The sequence below is a fragment of the Schistocerca nitens genome, chromosome 9 (assembly GCF_023898315.1).
Source record: "Schistocerca nitens isolate TAMUIC-IGC-003100 chromosome 9, iqSchNite1.1, whole genome shotgun sequence".
Taxonomy (NCBI): domain Eukaryota; kingdom Metazoa; phylum Arthropoda; class Insecta; order Orthoptera; family Acrididae; genus Schistocerca; species Schistocerca nitens.
The window spans coordinates 435,372,875-435,392,502 of record NC_064622.1 but is presented as its reverse complement, the minus strand read 5'-3'; the positions used below and the strand labels follow the sequence as shown (position 1 = coordinate 435,392,502).

The window sequence follows — 19,628 nt, the reverse complement described above, 5'->3', positions numbered from 1 at the left end:
GTTGGCTCTTCTGCTAACACAAAATTTCTAACTGGATCAGAGCCGTAGCGAGCGCCCTTGACTGAACCGTCAAATCTTCGACAACCCCCTCCCCCAAGTAAAACTTCCTTTGTGCAGTTTTTTCTAGGCAGATTTAGCAAATTTTATAATCTTGTGAGTGGGTTTTAAAACCGGAGCATTACTGAAAGATATTCCTTATATGAACTGTATTTACTCGTATATAAAATATTGAACCAACTAATTAAATGTAACATGTTAGTGAATAAATTACAATTAGTACAAACTCTAAAAACTTGAAAGTAAAACAATAGCTACTTGGTACTGTTTATGACTGCTACAGTGTATTGTTTATAGTATGGTGAATAATAAAGAACAAATTTTATTTGTTCCTTGTGAACGTTTATGAAATATTAAGTTACTAATCCGAAATAAAATAATAGGGCTATAATTTTACTTAGATTTTTTTTATTTGAGCGAAAAAATATCATTGGTTTGGTAGTGCACTTGCCCGCGAACGGCAAAGGTCCCGAGTTCGATTGTCTCGGTCCGGAACACAGTTTTAATCTGCCAGGAAATTTCATATCAGCGCACACTCCGCTGCAGTGTGAAAATCTCATTCTGGAAACATCCCCCGCCCTAGCTCATACTACAGTGGCTCAAACGAATTAGATCCAGACTTCAGACGACATAAATTGTTAAAAATCGGAAGCCTCCAATTAAACAGCATATTTGTTTCAGCAGTCACTCGTCGCCCTATTATTCGCTTCAATACCGTGGTGAAGTGGCAGCAAGAACTCCAATGTCGAATGTGGACGAGTCGTGCAACTATATGAACCGGACAGACCTAAACCACTTTGGCGATAGCCGTCTGTTATGCAGTAATTGTTCTTTTATTACGATACTTGAACCAGATGAGCCTATCTAGAAATGGCACTAAGACGACTGCGCTTGAATACAGTCGCGAGCCAAGGTTCAAAATGGCTCTGAGCACTATGGGACTTAACTACTGTGGTCATCAGTCCCCTAGAACTTATAACTACTTAAACCTAACTAACCTAAGGACATCACACACACCCATGCCCGAGTCAGGATTCGAACCTGCGACCGTAGCGGTCACGCGGTTCCAGACTGTAGCGCCTAGAACCGCAAGGCCACTCCGGCCGGCTGCGAGCCAAGGGAAATGCTTCTTCTTGCAGGCAGAAGATAGGAATAGGTAACTTTTTCGTTTTATTTCCTGCACAAGTTTGCCAATCCAACATGCACAAAATACGTAGAGGAGACTAAGTTATTGTTCAGTCTACATATTCTGCTATTGAATAGCATAACTCCTAAGTTAACCTACGGTTCTGTAATGAAACTCTAGGCATCTCAAAATAAAATTTTTACAACTAGGCAAATAATCATTGATATAGAGGTTCCTGTTGTAGGCCACTGAAGTTTCCTAAAACGCTTACGTGAAACATGTTTGGTTAAAAGCAAAAATAGAAATCAGGAGCAAAAGACAAATAGCATTTATTCTTATATTCAATACTGAACTTTTAACTGACGAAAAATGGCTGCAAATATTAACAAAACATACATTGATTTACAGTAAGTCCTTTATGTTTGGAGGATACTCATGGAGAGAACGAATACAAGAGAAACGTATCAGAGAGAAACTTATTAGAGCACGAAAATTGGGGACTCGACCCGATGGGGGCACGAACAGTCACGAAAAGAGACGAATGCTGTTAATGAAACGTATTCAATACTGCGACTTTCTCTTAACTCGGCCCACTCGAATAATCTAAATTAAAACGAAAACTAATCACTTGGATCGAGTCGAGCGAGAACTGCATGCGGAAGAACAAGAAGTAAACAACGAATCATATGTAAGATTATCGAATGGGCATTTCGAGTCTCGTGACATCCACACTACTCATAGTCACCAATGAATGCAAACGGTTTGTGACAGCCGTAGCGCTGACTGAAAAGCTAAGACTCAAGATGCGAGGTTTCTCCAGCACTCAGAAAGCGTGGTTATTCCGAAAGGCTACAACTTTCCGTCACTGTCTTTTGCCGTTTCTACTGACGACCCTATGAGCTAAGCCGAGCGGAAAACTCGTGCATCCTTTAATGCTGCTCGCTAAGGAAATTCGGCAGAAATCCAAGTTGTGAGCGTTGTTGTTCTGAGAGCATGAGCTTTTTTTTTTATCTGCAAACTAAGTAAACAAAAAAAAGAGGAATTATAAGAATTTGTTTTTCGACACAACGCGCCGTATGACTATCATTCACGACGAGTCATTAAAGTTGTTTTCTCTCTAATCTCTTCCGCAGAGCCAGTGCCCAGCACCACGATACGGAAATAACGATTCAACTTCATGCGTTTCATCGGAAGATGAGCGAGAAAACGCTCGAAAACTAGGTTACCGGAATAAACAAATATTTCAAAATGTGACTGGTTGCAGTTTTCTGTATTTATATGCAACTGATTAGTAATCCTCACAATGAAGAAACAGGAATTAAAATTTAAAAACCACATGTTTGATACCAACTATAGTACATTGTTTGTGACTAAAAAACTTACGACATGGACATTTTAACGGTTTAATTGCATATTTTCATGGCTTCTGAAAGTTGAACTAGACGTATTTTGAAAGATACGTATTTTTTGATTATTTAGTTAAGTGCAAACTAAGGCAAGCATTCGACAAGATGAATTTGCGAAACCATCCAAAAAACCCTAAAACTGGCCAGTAGAACAGAGTGTTTGCAGCCCAGAAACGAACGTAGATGACCATGATCCTCGCATCCCCAGTTTGACACATTAATGTGCAGTTGGATTGTAGAATTCATAACTCTACTGCTGCATCATGTCGTATTGTATAGTGTAATATGGACCATTTGCTTGTGTCTCGTACGGAAAAGCAAAATGTAAGGTAAACAGTAGAGCTGAAACAAGTCGTCTGTCATAATTTTCCAGCGTTCGTTACGTTGGTGAGGCTGAAAACGTTATGAACAATGGATTTGATGTGTTGAAATCGAGAACTTTTAAACACAGTTTCATTCAGACAAAAACTTTTAAATATGGACAAATTATTTGTTTATTTATTTAATTAATAATAATAATAGCAATAATAATAAGGCAATATAACATACGATGGTGGGTCAAATGAAAACCTAAAATATATTTTTAAATATTATTTATTGTGCAAAAGAGGTACAAAGCTGTATCACTTTTCAACATAATCTCTCCCACCCTCAATGCAAGTCCCCCAGCGCTTACGAAGTGCATAAATTCCTTTAGAAAAAAATTCTTTTGGTAGTCTGCGCAACCACTCAGGCACCGCGTGGCGTACCTCTTCATCAGAACGAAACTTCTTTCCTCCAATTGCGTCTTTGAGTGGTCCAAACATATGGAAATCACTTGGGGCAAGGTCTGGTGGGTATGGTGGATAAGGAAGACACTCGAAATGCAGGTCTGTGATTGCTGCAACTGTTGTACAGCAGTGTGGGGCCTTGCATTGTCATGTTGCAAAAAGACACCTGCTGACAGCAATCCACGTCGCTTTGATTTGATTGCAGGCCACAGATAATTTTTCTAGGAGATCTGTGTATGATGCACTGGTGACAGTGGTCCCACTAGGCATGTAATGCTCCAAAATGACGCCTTTTTCGTCCCAAAAGAGAGTCAGCATAACCTTCCTTGCTGATGGTTCTGTTCGAAACTTCTTTAGTTTTGGTGATGAGGAATGGCGCCATTCCTTGCTCGCTCTCTCCGTTTCCGGATGGTGGAAGTGAACGCAGGTTTCGTCCCCAGTAACGATTCTTGCAAGAAGCCATAACCTTCTCGTTCAAAGCGCCGAAGAAGTTCTTCGCAAGCATCAACACGTCGTTCTCTCATTTCAGGAGTCAGCTGCCGTGGTACCCATCTTGCAGACACTTTGTGAAACTTGAGCACATAATACACAATGTAGACTTGCTACTGCGACAAAGATGCATCACCGTACTGAACCTTCATTCGTCGACGAATTTCAATAAGTTTCACACCTTCACTACGCAAAAACCGAATAACAGAACGCTGTTCTTTCCTGGTGCAAGTCGCAAGTGGGGCGGCCATCTTTATACTGATACTGCGACGGTATGTGTGCATCTGCACTATGCTGCCACCTACAGGCCATCTGCACGCAGTTTGTAGCACGCTTACCAACTTACAAGATAACGGAGCGAAATTTCGATTTGTTATTACAAATATAAGGTTTCCATTTGACTCACCCTCGTAAAAAACCCGATTAATAGCAGATGAGTGCGTGAGGTTCCTATAAGCTTGCCTATGAGGTAGTTAGCCGCGACTCACATCACATCTACGTGTAATATTTTCGTTCATTCTAGTAATCGTGGTTACAGAAATTCGAGATTCGTGCCCGAACACATCGTCATTCTGGCAAACGGTTGCTTGAAACACGCACTGTACCACGGTCACAAGTCGGAATAGGCAATATCACGCTTTGGAAGACATTCATCGGGACTTCTGCGGCACCTGTGGCAATAATCGAAGGCAGCGTGACAGCTGTGGTTTACGTGGGTGGTCCTCAAGCATCCCTTCATGCTTGAGGTCTTTCCTGACGGCGACGGCATCTTTCAACAGGATAACTGTCCGAGTCACAAAGCCAAAATCGTGCAAAAATGTTTTAGGAATATGACAGTAACCTAACTTTGATGTCTTGGCCTTAAAATACACCTAAGATGAACTCGTTGGAAAACATCGAAGGCGCTAATGGGCTCCAAATCCGGGACGGCCTTACGCCATATTATTGGAAGGGGCTGTATGACGGCGTTGTACCACTCTACTGGTCGACGGCGGAGCCAGTATCTTGCTAAATCGATAACCTCTCCATCATCCACGTACTGCTGCCCGCGGAGTGCATCCTTCGTTGGGCCAGACAGCTGGAAGTCGGAAGGTGAGAGATCCGGGCTGTAGTGTGGATGAGCAAGAACAGTCGAATGAAGTTTCGTGGTTTCCTCCCGGTAGTGCAGAGTTCTGTTAGGTCTTTCGTTGCCATGGAGAAGGAGAAGTTCATTCGCATTTTTGTGGCGACGAACAGGTTGAAGTCGTTTCTTCAATTTCCTGAGGGTCTCACGCTACACTTCAGAGTTGATCGTTGCACCATGAGGGAGGACATCAAATAGAATAACAGCTTCGGAGACCCGGAAGATCGTCGCCATGACTTTATAGACAGCCGGTACGGCTTTGAACTTTTTCTTCGGAAGAGAGATGTGTGGCCCACTCCATGGATTTCGGTTTTGTTTCTGGTTCGAACTGACGAACCTATGTTTCATCACTTTTGACGATTCCGGCAAAAAATTGTCACAATCGGCCTCGTAATGCGCAAGCGATTCCGCAACATGGTCCTTCGTTGAACTTCATGGTCTATTTTCGGTGAGCAACTCAGTTGAACACACCGTTGAGTACCCCAACTGGTGCATGAATGTGTCAGCACTACGAGGGGCGTTTGAAAAGTCCGTGCAAAACTAAAAACTACTAACGTGTTTGTGGTAAACCTTTTTTATTTTTCGACATAATCTTCTTTTGGACTTATACACTTTGTCCAACGCTGTTCTAATCTGTTCATCCCTTCCGAATAATAGGAATTGTCCAAGTCTGCAAAATAGCTATTAGTTGCTGCAATCACCTCCTCGTTTGAATAAAGTCCGCCAGGCATTTCTTCAAATTGGGGAACAAATAGTAGTCCGAGGAATGTGAACTGCTGAGGTATGTGCTGGTGCTTTGTTTTGATGGAAGAGAACTTTTTTGCTGTCCAATCGCCGGCGTTTTTCTTGCAGCTTGGTTTTCAGACGATCCAAAACCGATGAATAATATGCACCTGTAATAGTTTTACCCTTTCCCAGATAGTCGATGAGGATTATTCCTTGCGCATCTCCAAAGACAGTCGCCACAACCTCTCCGGCCGAAGGAATGGTCTTCGCCTTTCTTGGTGCAGATTATCCCTTGGTAACCAATTGTTTAGATTATTGTTTGGTCTCATGAGTATATTAATGTGTCCATGTTTCATCCACAGTAACGAAACTACGCTTAAAGTCCTGCGCACTCTTCCTGAACAGCTGCAAACCATCGCCCGCATCTCGTGGTCGTGCGGTAGCGTTCTCGCTTCCCACGCCCGGGTTCCCGGGTTCGATTCCCGGCGGGGTCAGGGATTTTCTCTGCCTCGTGATGGCTGGGTGTTGTGTGCTGTCCTTAGGTTAGTTAGGTTTAAGTAGTTCTAAGTTCTAGGGGACTGATGACCATAGCTGTTAAGTCCCATAGTGCTCAGAGCCATTTTTTTGCAAACCATCCTTGCAACACTTCACACGATTCCGTTTTTGGTCAAGTGTGAGCAACCGTGAGACCCATCTTGTGGGTACCTTTCTCATGTCCAAATGTTTATGCAAAATATTATGTACCCATTCATTCGAAATGCCCAAAGCACTAGCAATCTCACGCATCTTAACTCTTCTGTCATCCATCACCATATCATGGATTTTATCAATGATTTCTGGAATCGTAACCTCCACAGGGCGTCCAGAACGTTCAGCATCACTTGTGCCCATATGTCCACTCCGAAAATTTTGAAACCACTTATAAACTGTTCTGCAGAGTCACCGTAATGTTTACCAAGCTTCTCTTTAGTCTCCTGAGGCGTTTTGCCTTTCATAAAGCAATATTTAATCACCACACGATATTCTTCTTCGTCCATTTTTTGACAATTACTCGACTTCCTTCATTCACACGAATGCGAAACACAAAGAAGTAGACCAATATGGCTGAAACTTGGTGTGCGTTCTTTCCAAAGATGCTACTAACTAAACATGACCTCGATACGCGCCGGTGGTGCCATCTCTCGGACTTTGCACGGTCTTTTCAAACGCCCCTCGTACCAACAGAGACATCCAATTGAGCAGCGAGTTGTTTGATTCTGATTCGTCGATCACCTCGAATGACAGCGTCCGCGCGATCTGAGATTGCGAAAATGACAGCTGTGGGCGGCCGGCAAGCACGCGGTGGATCGGACATGTTTGTGCGACCTTGTAGAGCTGCTTGGAATGCACCTCCATTACAGGCGGGATTTTGCAGGCTGCGTACAGCGCTGCCACCTATTTGAACTTCATGACACTAGAGGGGCTGAATCGGGAGTATTCCACGATTTCGCACAACAAATTCCGCATTTTTTTCAACAGAAACTGACCGAGAAAAAAAAGTGCAGCATTACATATTGAACGGCCCTCGTAAACAGAGTTTCGCGTTGCGTTCGGCAGTGCTAAAAGGTTCAGTAGAGTCACTCAGAATTATTTCTTGAAATGCTTGAGAATTCTGTGATGAATAGAATTCGTACCCCAGATTCCAGGACATGTAGTAGGAGTAATCCACTAAATTACAGGCCCATATCGTTAACGTCGATATGCAGCAGGATTTTAGAACATTTATTGTGTTCGAACATTATGAATTACCTCGAAGAAAACGGTCTATTGACACACAGTCAACATGGATTTAGAAAACATCGTACTTATGAAACACAACTAGGTCTTTGTTCGCAGGAAGTATTGAGTGCTATTGACGAGGGATTTCAGATTCATTCCGTATTTCTGGATTTCCGGAAGGCTTTTGACACTGTACCACACAAGCGGCCTGTAGTGAAATTGCGTGCTTATGGAATATCGTCTCAATTATGTGACTGGATTTGTGATTTCCTGTCAGAGAGGTCACAGCTCGTAGTAATTGACGGAAAGTCATCGAGTAAAACAGAAGTGACTTCTGGCGTTCCCCAAATTAGTGTTATAGGCCCTTTGCTGTTTCTTAACTATATAAAGGATTTGGGAGACAATCTGAGCAGCCGTCTTCTGTTCTTTGCAGATGACGCTGTCGTTTATCGACTAATAAAGTCATAAGAAGATCAAAACAAATTACAAAATGTTTTAGAAAAGATATCTGAATGATGCGAAAATCGGCAGTTGACCCTAAATAACGAAAAGTGTGAGGTCATCCATACGAGTGCTAAAAGGAATTCTTTAAACTTCGGTTACACGATAAATCAGTCTAATCTAAACGCCGTAAATTCAATTAAATACCTAGGTATTACAATTACGAATTGGAAGGAACACATAGAAAACGTTGTGGCGAAGGATGACCAAAGACTGCGTTTTATTGGCAGGACACTTAGAAAATGTAACAGATATACTAAGGAAATTACCTACACTACGCTTGTCCGTCCTCTTTTAGAATACTACTGCGCGGTGTGGGATCTTTACCAGACAGGACTGACGGAGTACATCGAAAAAGTTCAAAGAAAGGCAGCACGTTTTGTATTATCGCAAAATATGGGAGAGAGTGTCACAGAAATGATACAGGATTTGGGCTGGAAATCGTTAAAAGAAAGGCGTTTTTCGTTGAGACGGAATCTTCTCACGAAATTCCAATCACCAACATTCTCCTCCGAATGCGAAAATATTTTGTTGACACCGACCTACATAGGAAGGAACGATCACCGAGATAAAATGAAATCAGAGCTCATACGGAAAGACATAGGTGTTCATTCTATCCGCAAGCTATACGAGATTGGAATAATAGAGAATTGTGAAGGTGGTTCGATGAGCCCTTTTCCAGGCACTTGAATGTTATTTGCAGAGTGTCCATGTAGTTGTGGATGTAGATGTAAACTGGCGGGTGCTCTAGTTATCGTACTACAGAGCAGTGGACGGAGAGCACCCTTCGCCAGGAGCACTCTTAACACGGACAGGAGTTCCTGCCGAGCTCTCGTTTCCTACGCCAGTTCGCACGTATACGGCAGCCATAAAGAGCGCCGGTTTCTCATTTATATTCGCGGCTGCTTCCGCGGTCGCGTTTCGCCACTGCGCTCCGGCGGTCGGCGTCGCCCGGCGCAGTTTGCAGGCAACCCGCGCAACGTCATGTGAGGTAACACCGCACGCACGGTTCATACAGAGGAGTCAGTCAGCTGTACCGCCTGAGCGGTCACGGACGATGCGCGGACAACTGCTGCTGCAACGGTACGCGTTGTATTGCCACCAGGCAGACTCGTTGCGTCACGACTTGCGCTGTAATTACGAAGACGAGCAATTGAACCAGAGGAGTCTGCCTCATTGAGGGGAGAAAGTGCATCTGTCACCTTGCTGAATGGAATAGTTCCGCGTTTAGCGTGGCCACGGTGACATCAGATATTGTACTGCCTTGTCTGAGTGACGATCCTCCACACTATGGCACAGAACAGAGTGAACGTATTTCACCACGAGCATTACACCGGGTCCGCCTATCACGATCAAGGTAGTTAACGCAAAACAGTGCGGTGGTGCTCGACATAAACCTTCACGGTTCGGCCCTAGTGGTGGGAACAGTCGTGATCAACGCCATTTGGAAGGGAGAGGAGAGAACACGGAGGCGTACAGTTTCTGATATCAGATGTTGCGCCTAAGACCTGTCTTAAATCCGAGCTCAACACGACGTGGCTCAGGGAGTGACGGTGGCCGTGCGGTTCTAGGCGCTACAGCCTGGAGATGAGCGACCGCTACGGTCGCAGGTTCGAATCCTGCCTCGGGCATGGATGTGTGTGATGTCCTTAGGTTAGTTAGGTTTAATTAGTTCGAAGTTCTAGGCGACTGAAGACCTCAGAAGTCACGTCGCATAGTGCTCAGAGCCATTTGAACCATTTTGAACGGAGCGAGGGTATGCAACGCTGTTAATTTCGAGTGGGGATGTTAAGCTCGGGGATCCCATTGGTGGCTTCTACAAGACCAGGCTATTCAATGGCGCCTGCTGCCATGAGGGGAGGTTCTGGTCGACTGACTCGAAAAAAGGAAGAAGTTCAGAATTTTTTCATACAAGAATTGTTTTTATTAAAATAGGGGCTTTACCACTTTATTATACACTGAAGAGCCAAAGAAACTGGTACACCTGCCTAATATCGTGTAGGGCCCCCGCGAGCACGCGTAATTGCCGCAACAAGACGTGGCATGCACTCGACTAACGTCTGAAGTAGTGCTACAGGGAATTATCGTCCTGAATCTGCAGGGCTGTCCATAAATCCTTAACAGTACGAGGGGGTGAGATCTCTTCCGAACAGCTCGTTGCAAGGCATCCCAGATATGCTCAATAATGTTCATGTCTGGGGACATCTCTGCCGAAAGATCACTATGCTGATGCACGCATAAGCTTTTCGGAGCACACCATGCATCGTTCATTGTTAAACATGGGTCTCCCCAGCAGACATCCCTACGTGTTCACATGTTGGCCCAACGACATCGTCAATTACGATTGCAGTGGGCACGGTACTGTCGAGATTGAACCGTGGATCAATAGGAACGTGTCGCCTTGTCAGATCAATCATATTTTTGCTCCGCTAGGTCGATGAGTCGATAGTCGCTTGCATGGTATCTGTGGCACTAATCGATGACGCACTGACAGCTGTGGACCACCTGCACCACGGTTTGAGGAGCATGATAGTGTACTCAATACGATGTCTTGGCCACGCAACTCGCTTAATGTGAGTCCAATGGAACCCATTTTGGTCGCTATCAGGCACCATGACCGCGTACATAAATCAGCAGCCCGTTGTTTAAGGAAATTACATGACTTGTGCGTGGACACCTGAAGCGACATACCTCCACAAACCTAGCAACAAGCTGTCAAATCAAAAATTGTGCAAATGTGTGTGAAACCTTATGGGACTTAACTGCTGAGGTCATCAGTCCCTAAGCTTTTACACTACTTAACCTAAATTATCCTAAGGACAAACACACACACCCATGCCCGAGGGAGGACTCGGACCTCCGCCGGGACCAGCCGCACAGTCCATGACTGCAGTGCCTTAGACCGCTCGGGCTGTCGAATCCATGATACGCAAAATCGGTGACATATTGCGTTCCAAAGATAGACCAACAAGCTATTAATCAGGTGGTCATAATATTTTGGCTCGTCAGTGTAGATGCAGAATTAGAAATGACCTCAAAGCACAATGTCGAAGTGGAATATCAAAACTAATATACACTCTCCGTCCAAAAAGTTCCGAGTCTAATTTTATTCCTGGCCTATAAGCGACGTCATCGCAGTAACAACGGTGGTAGCTTGAAGTAACGACTGTAAACAGCAGAGGTGCATTCTACTAGTTAGTTGAGAGCAGAAAGTGTTAAGTAGTCGACTTGCGGCAGTAGTGTGTCAACACTGTTCCGTTACAGGTCGCAATGGAGCGACATCCCTAATTCAAGAGTTCAAGACCTTCTACAAAACGTTTTAAAGAAATGAAAAGTATGCGCAAATTTCGGCCCGCACATCTCGACTCCCGAAAAAAGCAATGACGCTTGGACTCCTCCCGCGCTTTGACTGAAATGTCAAACGTCGACACTTCTTTTCTGGAAAAAATCGTCACGGGCGACGAGATTGGATGTTATCGATGCGAATCTATCACAAAACGACAAACTATAAACAATAACATGAAGGGTCTACGCTCTGACGGCATAAATCGACGTTCAAACCAATGTGATGCGTGAATGGAACATTCCAAAGAAGGACTTTCCTGACAGTCTCACGAGGATGTATGATCTTTTGCACTTGCATTGTTGTCAAGTTGGAGAAGACGATGTAGAAACCACAAACTTTTCTCTATTTTTTTATTAATCCAAACTCGAATCTTTCTGGACTGACGGTGTATGTTGCATTACTGAGGGTGTATACGAAACTTCATTTTCAGTTCTTCATCGATTGTTAAATATTTGTTTGGCACCCGCTGTGCATCAAATGGTAGCGCCAGTTCAAAACATTTTAATGCCTGATATTATCAGAAAACTCGTGTCAGTACAACATGTTATTGTGAGATTATCCTGCGTATATAGACTACTGATATAAAATGAGAGTTTGAAAAGTGAGTATAAGGAACTCCAAGCAAATATTTCTCACTTCACAGAAGCATAATAAATAAGTAATTGAGATACTTTTATCTCTTACTTATGGCAATTTAACACTCTATTCGTCTTGTTTAGCAGTACTACGACACTACCTAATAACAAAACTAAAGTCTAATTGATTTTTATCCTAAATGGGAAGTAAAGAATCTACTAAATCACACTGTATAGGTTCCACAATCGTGGAATTAAAGTAACATGCCGATATATATAATAATTTAATATTTTTACCTTTTTTGAGCTACAGGGAAGTCGCGTGTCCTTGAGGACTCTGTAAAAGAAGAAAAATTAAAATTATTCTGATTTGTGAGTTAGTGGCAGCTGACTTAACAACAGTGGATGCACAAGAAAATCTAGTACAAATTCTGTGTTTTAGGGCTTAAAAAAGTCGTGTTAATGCTATCTGAAATATGGTTACAAGCATAAAAGAAAAGGAACTGGTGATTGTCATCTTCTTGAGACCGAATCTTTTCATCAAAACTTATATTAGAAGACAATATTAACGCCAAGCTTTTCTGTCCGACAAAATTAAAGTTCGTATCAGAAATAAACTATTGTCCAAAATGTTTTTTATTCGTTTCGTGGACAACAAAAACACGTTATTCAAAAGACTGATGTGTAGTTTTTAGGGCATACAACGTATTGTTCATAGATTAAAAACAAAGTATAAAAATCTTTCACCAAGATTAGGTTCCTATAGTCCCTTAGAACGGTGCGCCTACACTGCTCTTATTTGTCCTTCAAAAGTACCGTTCATAAAAAGAGGTCACATATCTGCTTACACTATCTGTTGTTCAAAATAAAATTCTTCATTATATATAGCGATCGGCCGAATTCAACTTATGGTCATAGTCAATTATATATACACTGTACTCGTATTGTTGTCTTCGTGTCCTATGAAGGTCGTAACCTGTACTTCACTGAGACTTTAAGCGAACTGAGCGCACCTTTGAGAGCAACTGCGTCGTGCGATGTGAATTCTACTCCACTGCAGTGGTAATTTGTCGTAATGTACAAGCGTGTGCACACCTTCGTGATGCAGTGTTCATTTTGTTGATGCCACACCCGTTAATGCAAGTACGTGCATATTATGTGTACTCCGAAAGCCACTCAGGCCGACAACAGCATTTAAGCGTCAGTTGTGCCCCAGTATTGTTAGCGACATCTTTCGTGAATGGATTGTCCGTCATTAAGTGTCTATGCACTTGAGCGTATCGCCTACCTTTCACACAACTAGATTTATGTGTCCATTCCACTGTAAATTGCTTTGGATTGATAGATATCCGGAAACATTTAACCTCATTGATTGACCCTCAGCGCTGTTATCAAGAAATGACTGGTCTCTCCACTCACATAGGATCATTTCATAAGATGTGCGCTTGCTGAGGGGCAACTTAGAACTACTAGCCATTTATTAACCACGGGTTTTGCTGTGATTCTAGAGTTGATTTTGAAAGAGTCTTTGTTATTAGACATAAACACCACGTATAAGTACACACGCTAGATGGCAGTGTTGGCCGGCCGGGGTGGCCGAGCGGTTCTAGGAGCTACAGTCCCGAACCGCGAGATCGCTACGGTCGCAGGTTCGAATCCTGCCTCGGGCATGGATGTGTGTCATGTCCTTAGGTTAATTACATTTCAGTAGTTCTACGTTCTAGGGGACTGATGACCTCAGAAGTTAAGTCCCACAGTGCTCAGAGCCATTCGAACCATTTTGGCAGTGTTGTAATTACAATATCTGTGAAAAGCGGCGAACACAAACAATTTAAAGCCACAATGGCTGCTATTCTACCGCAAATGTTTGCTAAAATTATAAACAAGTTTTGAAAAAAATGGCTCTGAGCACTATGGGACTTAACATCTTAGGTCATCAGTCCCCTAGAACTTAGAACTACTTAAATATAACTAAAATAAGGACATCACATACATCCATGCCCGAGGCAGGATTCGAACCTGCGACTGTAGCGGTCGCTCTGTTCCAGACTGAAGTGCCTAGAACCGCTAGGCCACAACGGCCGGCCAAGTTTTTCAGAGACTGCTGACAGTCACAAGTCCTTTGTTAACTTTGCTTACATTATTTTAACATTGGAAAATGTTTCGACATATGATCTTATCATAGAGCAAAAGTGGCAGTACAAAACCATGCAACATGAACATAAATAGATCTTTCTGCCTCGGCTTGTGTTGCCGGTCACCCGCGGAGAAAGGGATGTGTAACACGATCGAGTGAGAGTTTATTTCGTTTGCTGATCTTTTGCTAACACATAAATAATGACTCGCTCTGTTCTTCAGAAACGGCTGTTTGCTTGGGGCGCATTCTTCCTCTTCCGTCACTGTGGCTACGTGGTTTTCGTTGTTCGCTGTTTTACAAACTTTTGAAAAAGGCGTACTTTATTATCAACAACATTGTGCATTACCCTCAAGATGCTTCTGAGTATCTTGAGTGTGAATGCATCTGGATGGAAGCCCAGTCTCTGTAGCCACTTAATCCTACCTACAATTCCACAACTGAACACTAGACAGGCAACAAAAATTGAGGACAGTTTCTTCACTAATTTTCTTCTTCGACGAACTCAGTAACTTTCTCGAGAATTGTTCTTCACACTTAGAAGCAGCATCTGTGACAATTATTTAAATTCCTGTACCTTTTAAACGTGAAATTCGACATTTCCTCACTTTTTTTTAAATATGCGCCCACTGTTACGACCCATTTCGAGCAAAACAGGTTGAGACCCACGAAACTGAAAACTGAAATAAGTCTGAAGCACTACTATTAAAAAGCACTTCGTAAACAAAGGAACAACTATAGATAATCTCTCTCACAGCCTTTTAGACTCATCTGCAGTTCGTTTCGGTAGTTCGAATGAAAAATTAATGCACAAAAAATTTCTAGCATAGAGAAGGTGTGGATCACAGCATAGAAAGAGGGGGCTTGGCAGGTTATTCTTCAAGAATCAATCTAATAAATTATGCACTAAAATATTCGGATTTTTTCACAGTTTTACCCTACATATGGGTTTAAATCCAAACGTTCGAGAGTCAGTCCTCGCTCCTCCTATGATTTTTTCTGTAACATTTTACTTCTTTCACCTCTGGGAAAAGCTTATTAATATGAGAAATGCCAGGGTACAGTGTGGCTCTGAGCATCCCTTCCTCCCCACCCCCCACGCCCCACGTTGTGGCGTAGGGTGTGTTTCGGCTCGTGATTTCGTATATGGTCGTTCATGCTTATAAATCTTGTGCAGAGCTCTTGATCCGGTTAGCCATGCTCCAGTTATCTGCCTTATGTTTTCATTTTCTGACGTCGACCTTACGTGTGTGAGTGTGCCACATTTTAGTGTTATGTATTCGGGGGTTGCGTATTACCCACATTCACACACATCACTTTGGCTATGGCCAATGTGGTGCAAATGTGTAGGCTAAGGGGCATGGCCCGTCAGGAAGTGTACCATACTTGGGTCAACGTGTCTGAGTCTCAACAGTTCCCGGATGTTCAGGAAGAAGGAGAAAACTCGACGGCCCTTGTCAGATGTTTCCCATTCTTTTTGCCATATCTCAATTTTCCAAAGATTTAATTTGCGTTTTTCTGTAATATGCTCCCCTGTTATCTCATATACCATATCCAGTCTTCCCCCTTTGAGCCAGTATGCTGTTGAATGCCAATAGTTCATCGAGATGTACGCCTAGGCATCTTTTTATTTTTTCCTCTGTATTCTAGTGTTGCTCAGCCTAATAGTGGGGTTTCTCTGCAAGGCCCCTTTGAATAGTAAATATACTGTCTTATTTGTCGCAGCAGTAAGTTTGTTGTGGCCGTGCCAGTCACTTTTTTTTTTATAAGGGGTTGTGTAGCCTTGCTTTCGGGTTGCGTTCTCGAGTTAGCAGTTATTACTAGTAGCAAGTCGTCAGCATGGACTACTATACCCTTTGCCCTATCATCTTCGTGCAGATTGTTTAGGATTTTTTCTATGGCAATAACCGGGAAATTGGTCCACAGATTGAGCCTTGTGGGCATACTTTTCTTTATTTTCTTGATAAACATTTGTGTTCCTGCTTGCCATTGCATCTTTGCAGTTGTCGCGTAAGCTATTGTACAAGACTGTTGGTGTCAGCATCTCTCGTAGCCTCGCGAACAAGGCAGGCCACCAGGGACTGTGGAAAGCTCCTGCTATATCTATTGCTATTAATAATGCGTATTTATCTTGTGTGTCCTGTTATTATTTTCAGCGCGTGGTGAACTGTATTGTCTATTGAGCTTTTTGGTCTAAGTCCATATTGATGTGGACTAGGCCGAAGAGCGCCTGTGTGACTGTAGCCGATTACACAGGAGACTCTCCTGCACCTTAGCCAAAGTATTCAAGAGACAGATGGGCCTGTAAGTCTTTGGGTCTGTTGGGTCCCGATCCTCTAATTTTTTGATGATTACTACGTTCGCTGTTTTTGCACATGGCAGGGACCCTACCTTGCAACAGAGCTTAATTCAGTAACTTCCCTGTGCAACAGAATTTTTTAGTGTTTCTGAGTGTATGTCATCTGGACCGATAGTCTTTTTGTTCTTTAGTTGTTTTATTAATAACGCTACCACTGTTTGGGCAAATGGGACAGTAACGGGGCCATTTGTGTTGGTGTCCTCTTCGTCCTAAGTCTGTGTCATGTTGCTGGTCATTCGCCTCTTCGTCATCGGGAAGAAGCTTGTTCAACAGGTACCGTGCTGAACGCCTCCAGCTCCTTGTAGTAGAGCCGTCCGTGCACCTAAGAGTTGACAGTACTTTCGGTTCCTTTACTTTATCTGTTAGAAGTTTAAGTGGTTCCCTCCACGTACTGTTTTGTAGTTGAATTTTGACAAAATTGTTCCAGTGATCATGTCTCGTCTTGTATAATTTGTTTTTATATTTTTGCTTTGCATCACGATATAGTCCCAGTCTTACCGCCCCCTCTTGTGCTGTTTTTGCTTTATGGTAATGTTTCGTTTTGTTTCTAGCGTCTCTCCTAAGTTTCGTTGACTCAGTGGACCAGGGGAATTTCTGTTTCGGTGCACAGTAGGTCTTGGGATAGCTAATTGTTGTGCTTCATGAAGTAGGTCCGTCAGAATGTGAGATTTATTTTCTATGCTACCATTGATTGTATAGAGGGAAAATTCTTCAACCACGTCTCTTAATTTTTCCCAGTCAGCCTTGTTAGAAGAAGTTGTCGTTTTTGTTGACGTGAAGTTTGTCTGTTCGTGTTTGTGTACCTGTTTGTGTGGATGAACATGGCGTTGTGGTCACTGTGTGTGGCATTTTCAGTACTTCCATATGTTGACGCAATAATGCAATTCGCATTTGCTAGTGAGATGTCAATATTGCTGGATCCTCCTGCATTGTTGCAGTAATTAGGTGTTTGCCCTGCTTTGTTTATAACAAAGAGGCTGCATTCATTTATTGTGTCAACTACGATTTGTCCCCTATTGTCTGTTCTGTCTGCATACCACAGAGTCGACCGTGCACTGATGTCACTAATTAGTAACCTTTTGTTCCTAGAAAATTGTGCTAGATCTCTTACTTGGTCAGCAAAAGGCTGTATGTCATATGAATACTGTGCACAAATGGATGTGACAATCCAAGATCCTCGTCCATTGTAGTTTCAGTTGTGGTTACATGTTCAGAACAATGTTGTGTTTTTCGAGACTATGTAATTTATGTTTGCTATTACAATGGCAGTATTGGCATTTGGGTCCCAGAAATTGTTATGAGATGTTTGGGAAGGACTGGGAGTCTTCCGCCACTCATAAATCGCTCTTGGATACAGATTGTATCTGCCTGTACTTCGTTCAGAAGTCTACCCAGTTCCATTCCAATCAAAGTTCTCCTATTACAGTTTCGTTGTAAGATCTTCTCAACGGGGAGTATCTCCTAAAGCATAGCACTTAGGTGATGTCTCTTTAGGACCGTAATAAACGCGCCTATGCTCCCTGACGAAGTCCTTATGAACTTTATCTACGTTTAAACTTTCACCTCTTCGTGCGCATGCTTGTCCTAAGAGTGTGCAGAGCTCACGATGGTCGGTTGGCAGGTTCTCTGTCCTAAGTATCATTCTATCGGTCTGCTCTGTTCCAGGGAAACATGTTTTTCTCCTTCCGGGTGACTGAGACATATCTGCCCTGGAAAATTTCAGTATTTTCTAACCTACTTGTGCGCAAGTTACTCTCAAGATTATCATAATCAATTATGTTATTATTGTATTGTCTGGAGTTCCTGTGTGCGTCCTCTGAAACATCTTGACATTTGTCTTCCTGTATTGTTTGTTTGCATTGGGAATTGTGTGTGGATGAAGTATTTTTAACTGCATTATGAGATAAATTGCTTGTATTTAGCACTGGAATTTCAGCAGCTCTGTTTATCGAATACTGTTTGCCCATCTCGAGGTTATTTGACAACTGAGTGTTTTCTTTGTGGCTATTTCCCTGTGTGTCTGTGCTGTGTGTGCTGCGACCGTATGTAAAATGTACGGGCTTTATGTACTGCCAGCATTTGCTAGAGTCATATTTTGATTGTAATTTTAATAATATATTTTGGCCTAGTGAACTGTATCTCTTTGTGTTTCTTGTGCTGGTGTCTCAATATGTCTATCTGTTCCTTTTTTTTCGGTGTTTTAAGATAAACATGTTTTGGTACCACTGATCCTTTTGTGTTTCTTTTTTGATTTTTTGTTACATTCAGCGCTACTTTTGTAGCAAACGTCTTCTTCCAGATCTTCCGCTCGTAGCAGAAGTCCGGACTGGAAGACCGTCCACCGGAAATTTCGTGTTTTACCTGCCTTCCTACATGGAGTCAATGGTTTCTGCACACACAGGTCGTCTACGTAATCAGAGATGTTAAAATAACTTTGGTGTACTATTTTACACGTTAGCAGCGACGTAAGATTGTTCGTTCCTAGATCTATTAATTGTGCTATGCCTACATGTTGTTGCCAAGCGACGGCGAGCCGCCAACCTCTCGTTTCAGTTGATGGAGACTTGTGTTTGCACTTGCATGTATCGTTTCTTTGCATATCTATACCTGTATTTAAGGAGGGCTTTAGTGTCTGACTGTCGTAGATGTACTCCGTGTTAGTGGACGTTTTCGGTGATGTCATATTCAGTCCTCTCTATTTACCTCTCGTACAATTGCTTTTAGGTAGGGCAGCACCGGCCGCTGTGGCGGAGCGGTTCTAGGCGCCTCAGTCCGGAACAGCGCTGATGCTACGGTCGCAGGTTCGAATCCTGCCTCGGGCATATATGTGTGTGATGTCCTTAGGTTAGTTAGGTTTAAGTAGTTCTAAGTTCTAAGGGACTGATGACCTCAGATGTTAAGTCCCATAGTGTCCAGAGCCATTTGAACCATTTTTAGGTAGGGCAGTCAGGTCTCCCTCCCTTATCTCAAGTCGTGTTTCTGTATTTGTATGGTATACATCCAGCTGTGAGTTCCTCTCGGCATTCTGACTTCCTGCGGTCTGGCTTCCCACATTTTCCGCAGACTGGTTCTTTATCGCAACATTTTGGTGGGTGGCCTAGGCTTCAGCAACTGAAGCATTTCTAAACAGCCACAAAATCTTTGGTGTGGACGTCCTGATCAGTTAGAATAATTGCGACCTGATACACTACAAGGAGAGGTCAGAATTTTCTCGGCTCTTCACATGTCGTATCTTTTAGTTGGGCTATCTTTTTTATT

The 19,628-nt window shown here is 42.9% G+C and overlaps 1 protein-coding gene across 2 annotated transcripts in view; it reads right to left on the bottom strand.

Annotated features, from left to right (window-relative positions):
• LOC126202878 (uncharacterized) overlaps positions 1–19,628 on the bottom strand; it is a 279,984-nt gene that overhangs the window by 86,048 nt on the left and 174,308 nt on the right. For both annotated transcript variants that reach the window (XM_049936919.1, XM_049936918.1), the window contains one exon: positions 12,175–12,214. The gene's annotated coding sequence lies outside the window, so the exon portion shown is untranslated. The remainder of the gene's footprint in view (positions 1–12,174; positions 12,215–19,628) is intronic.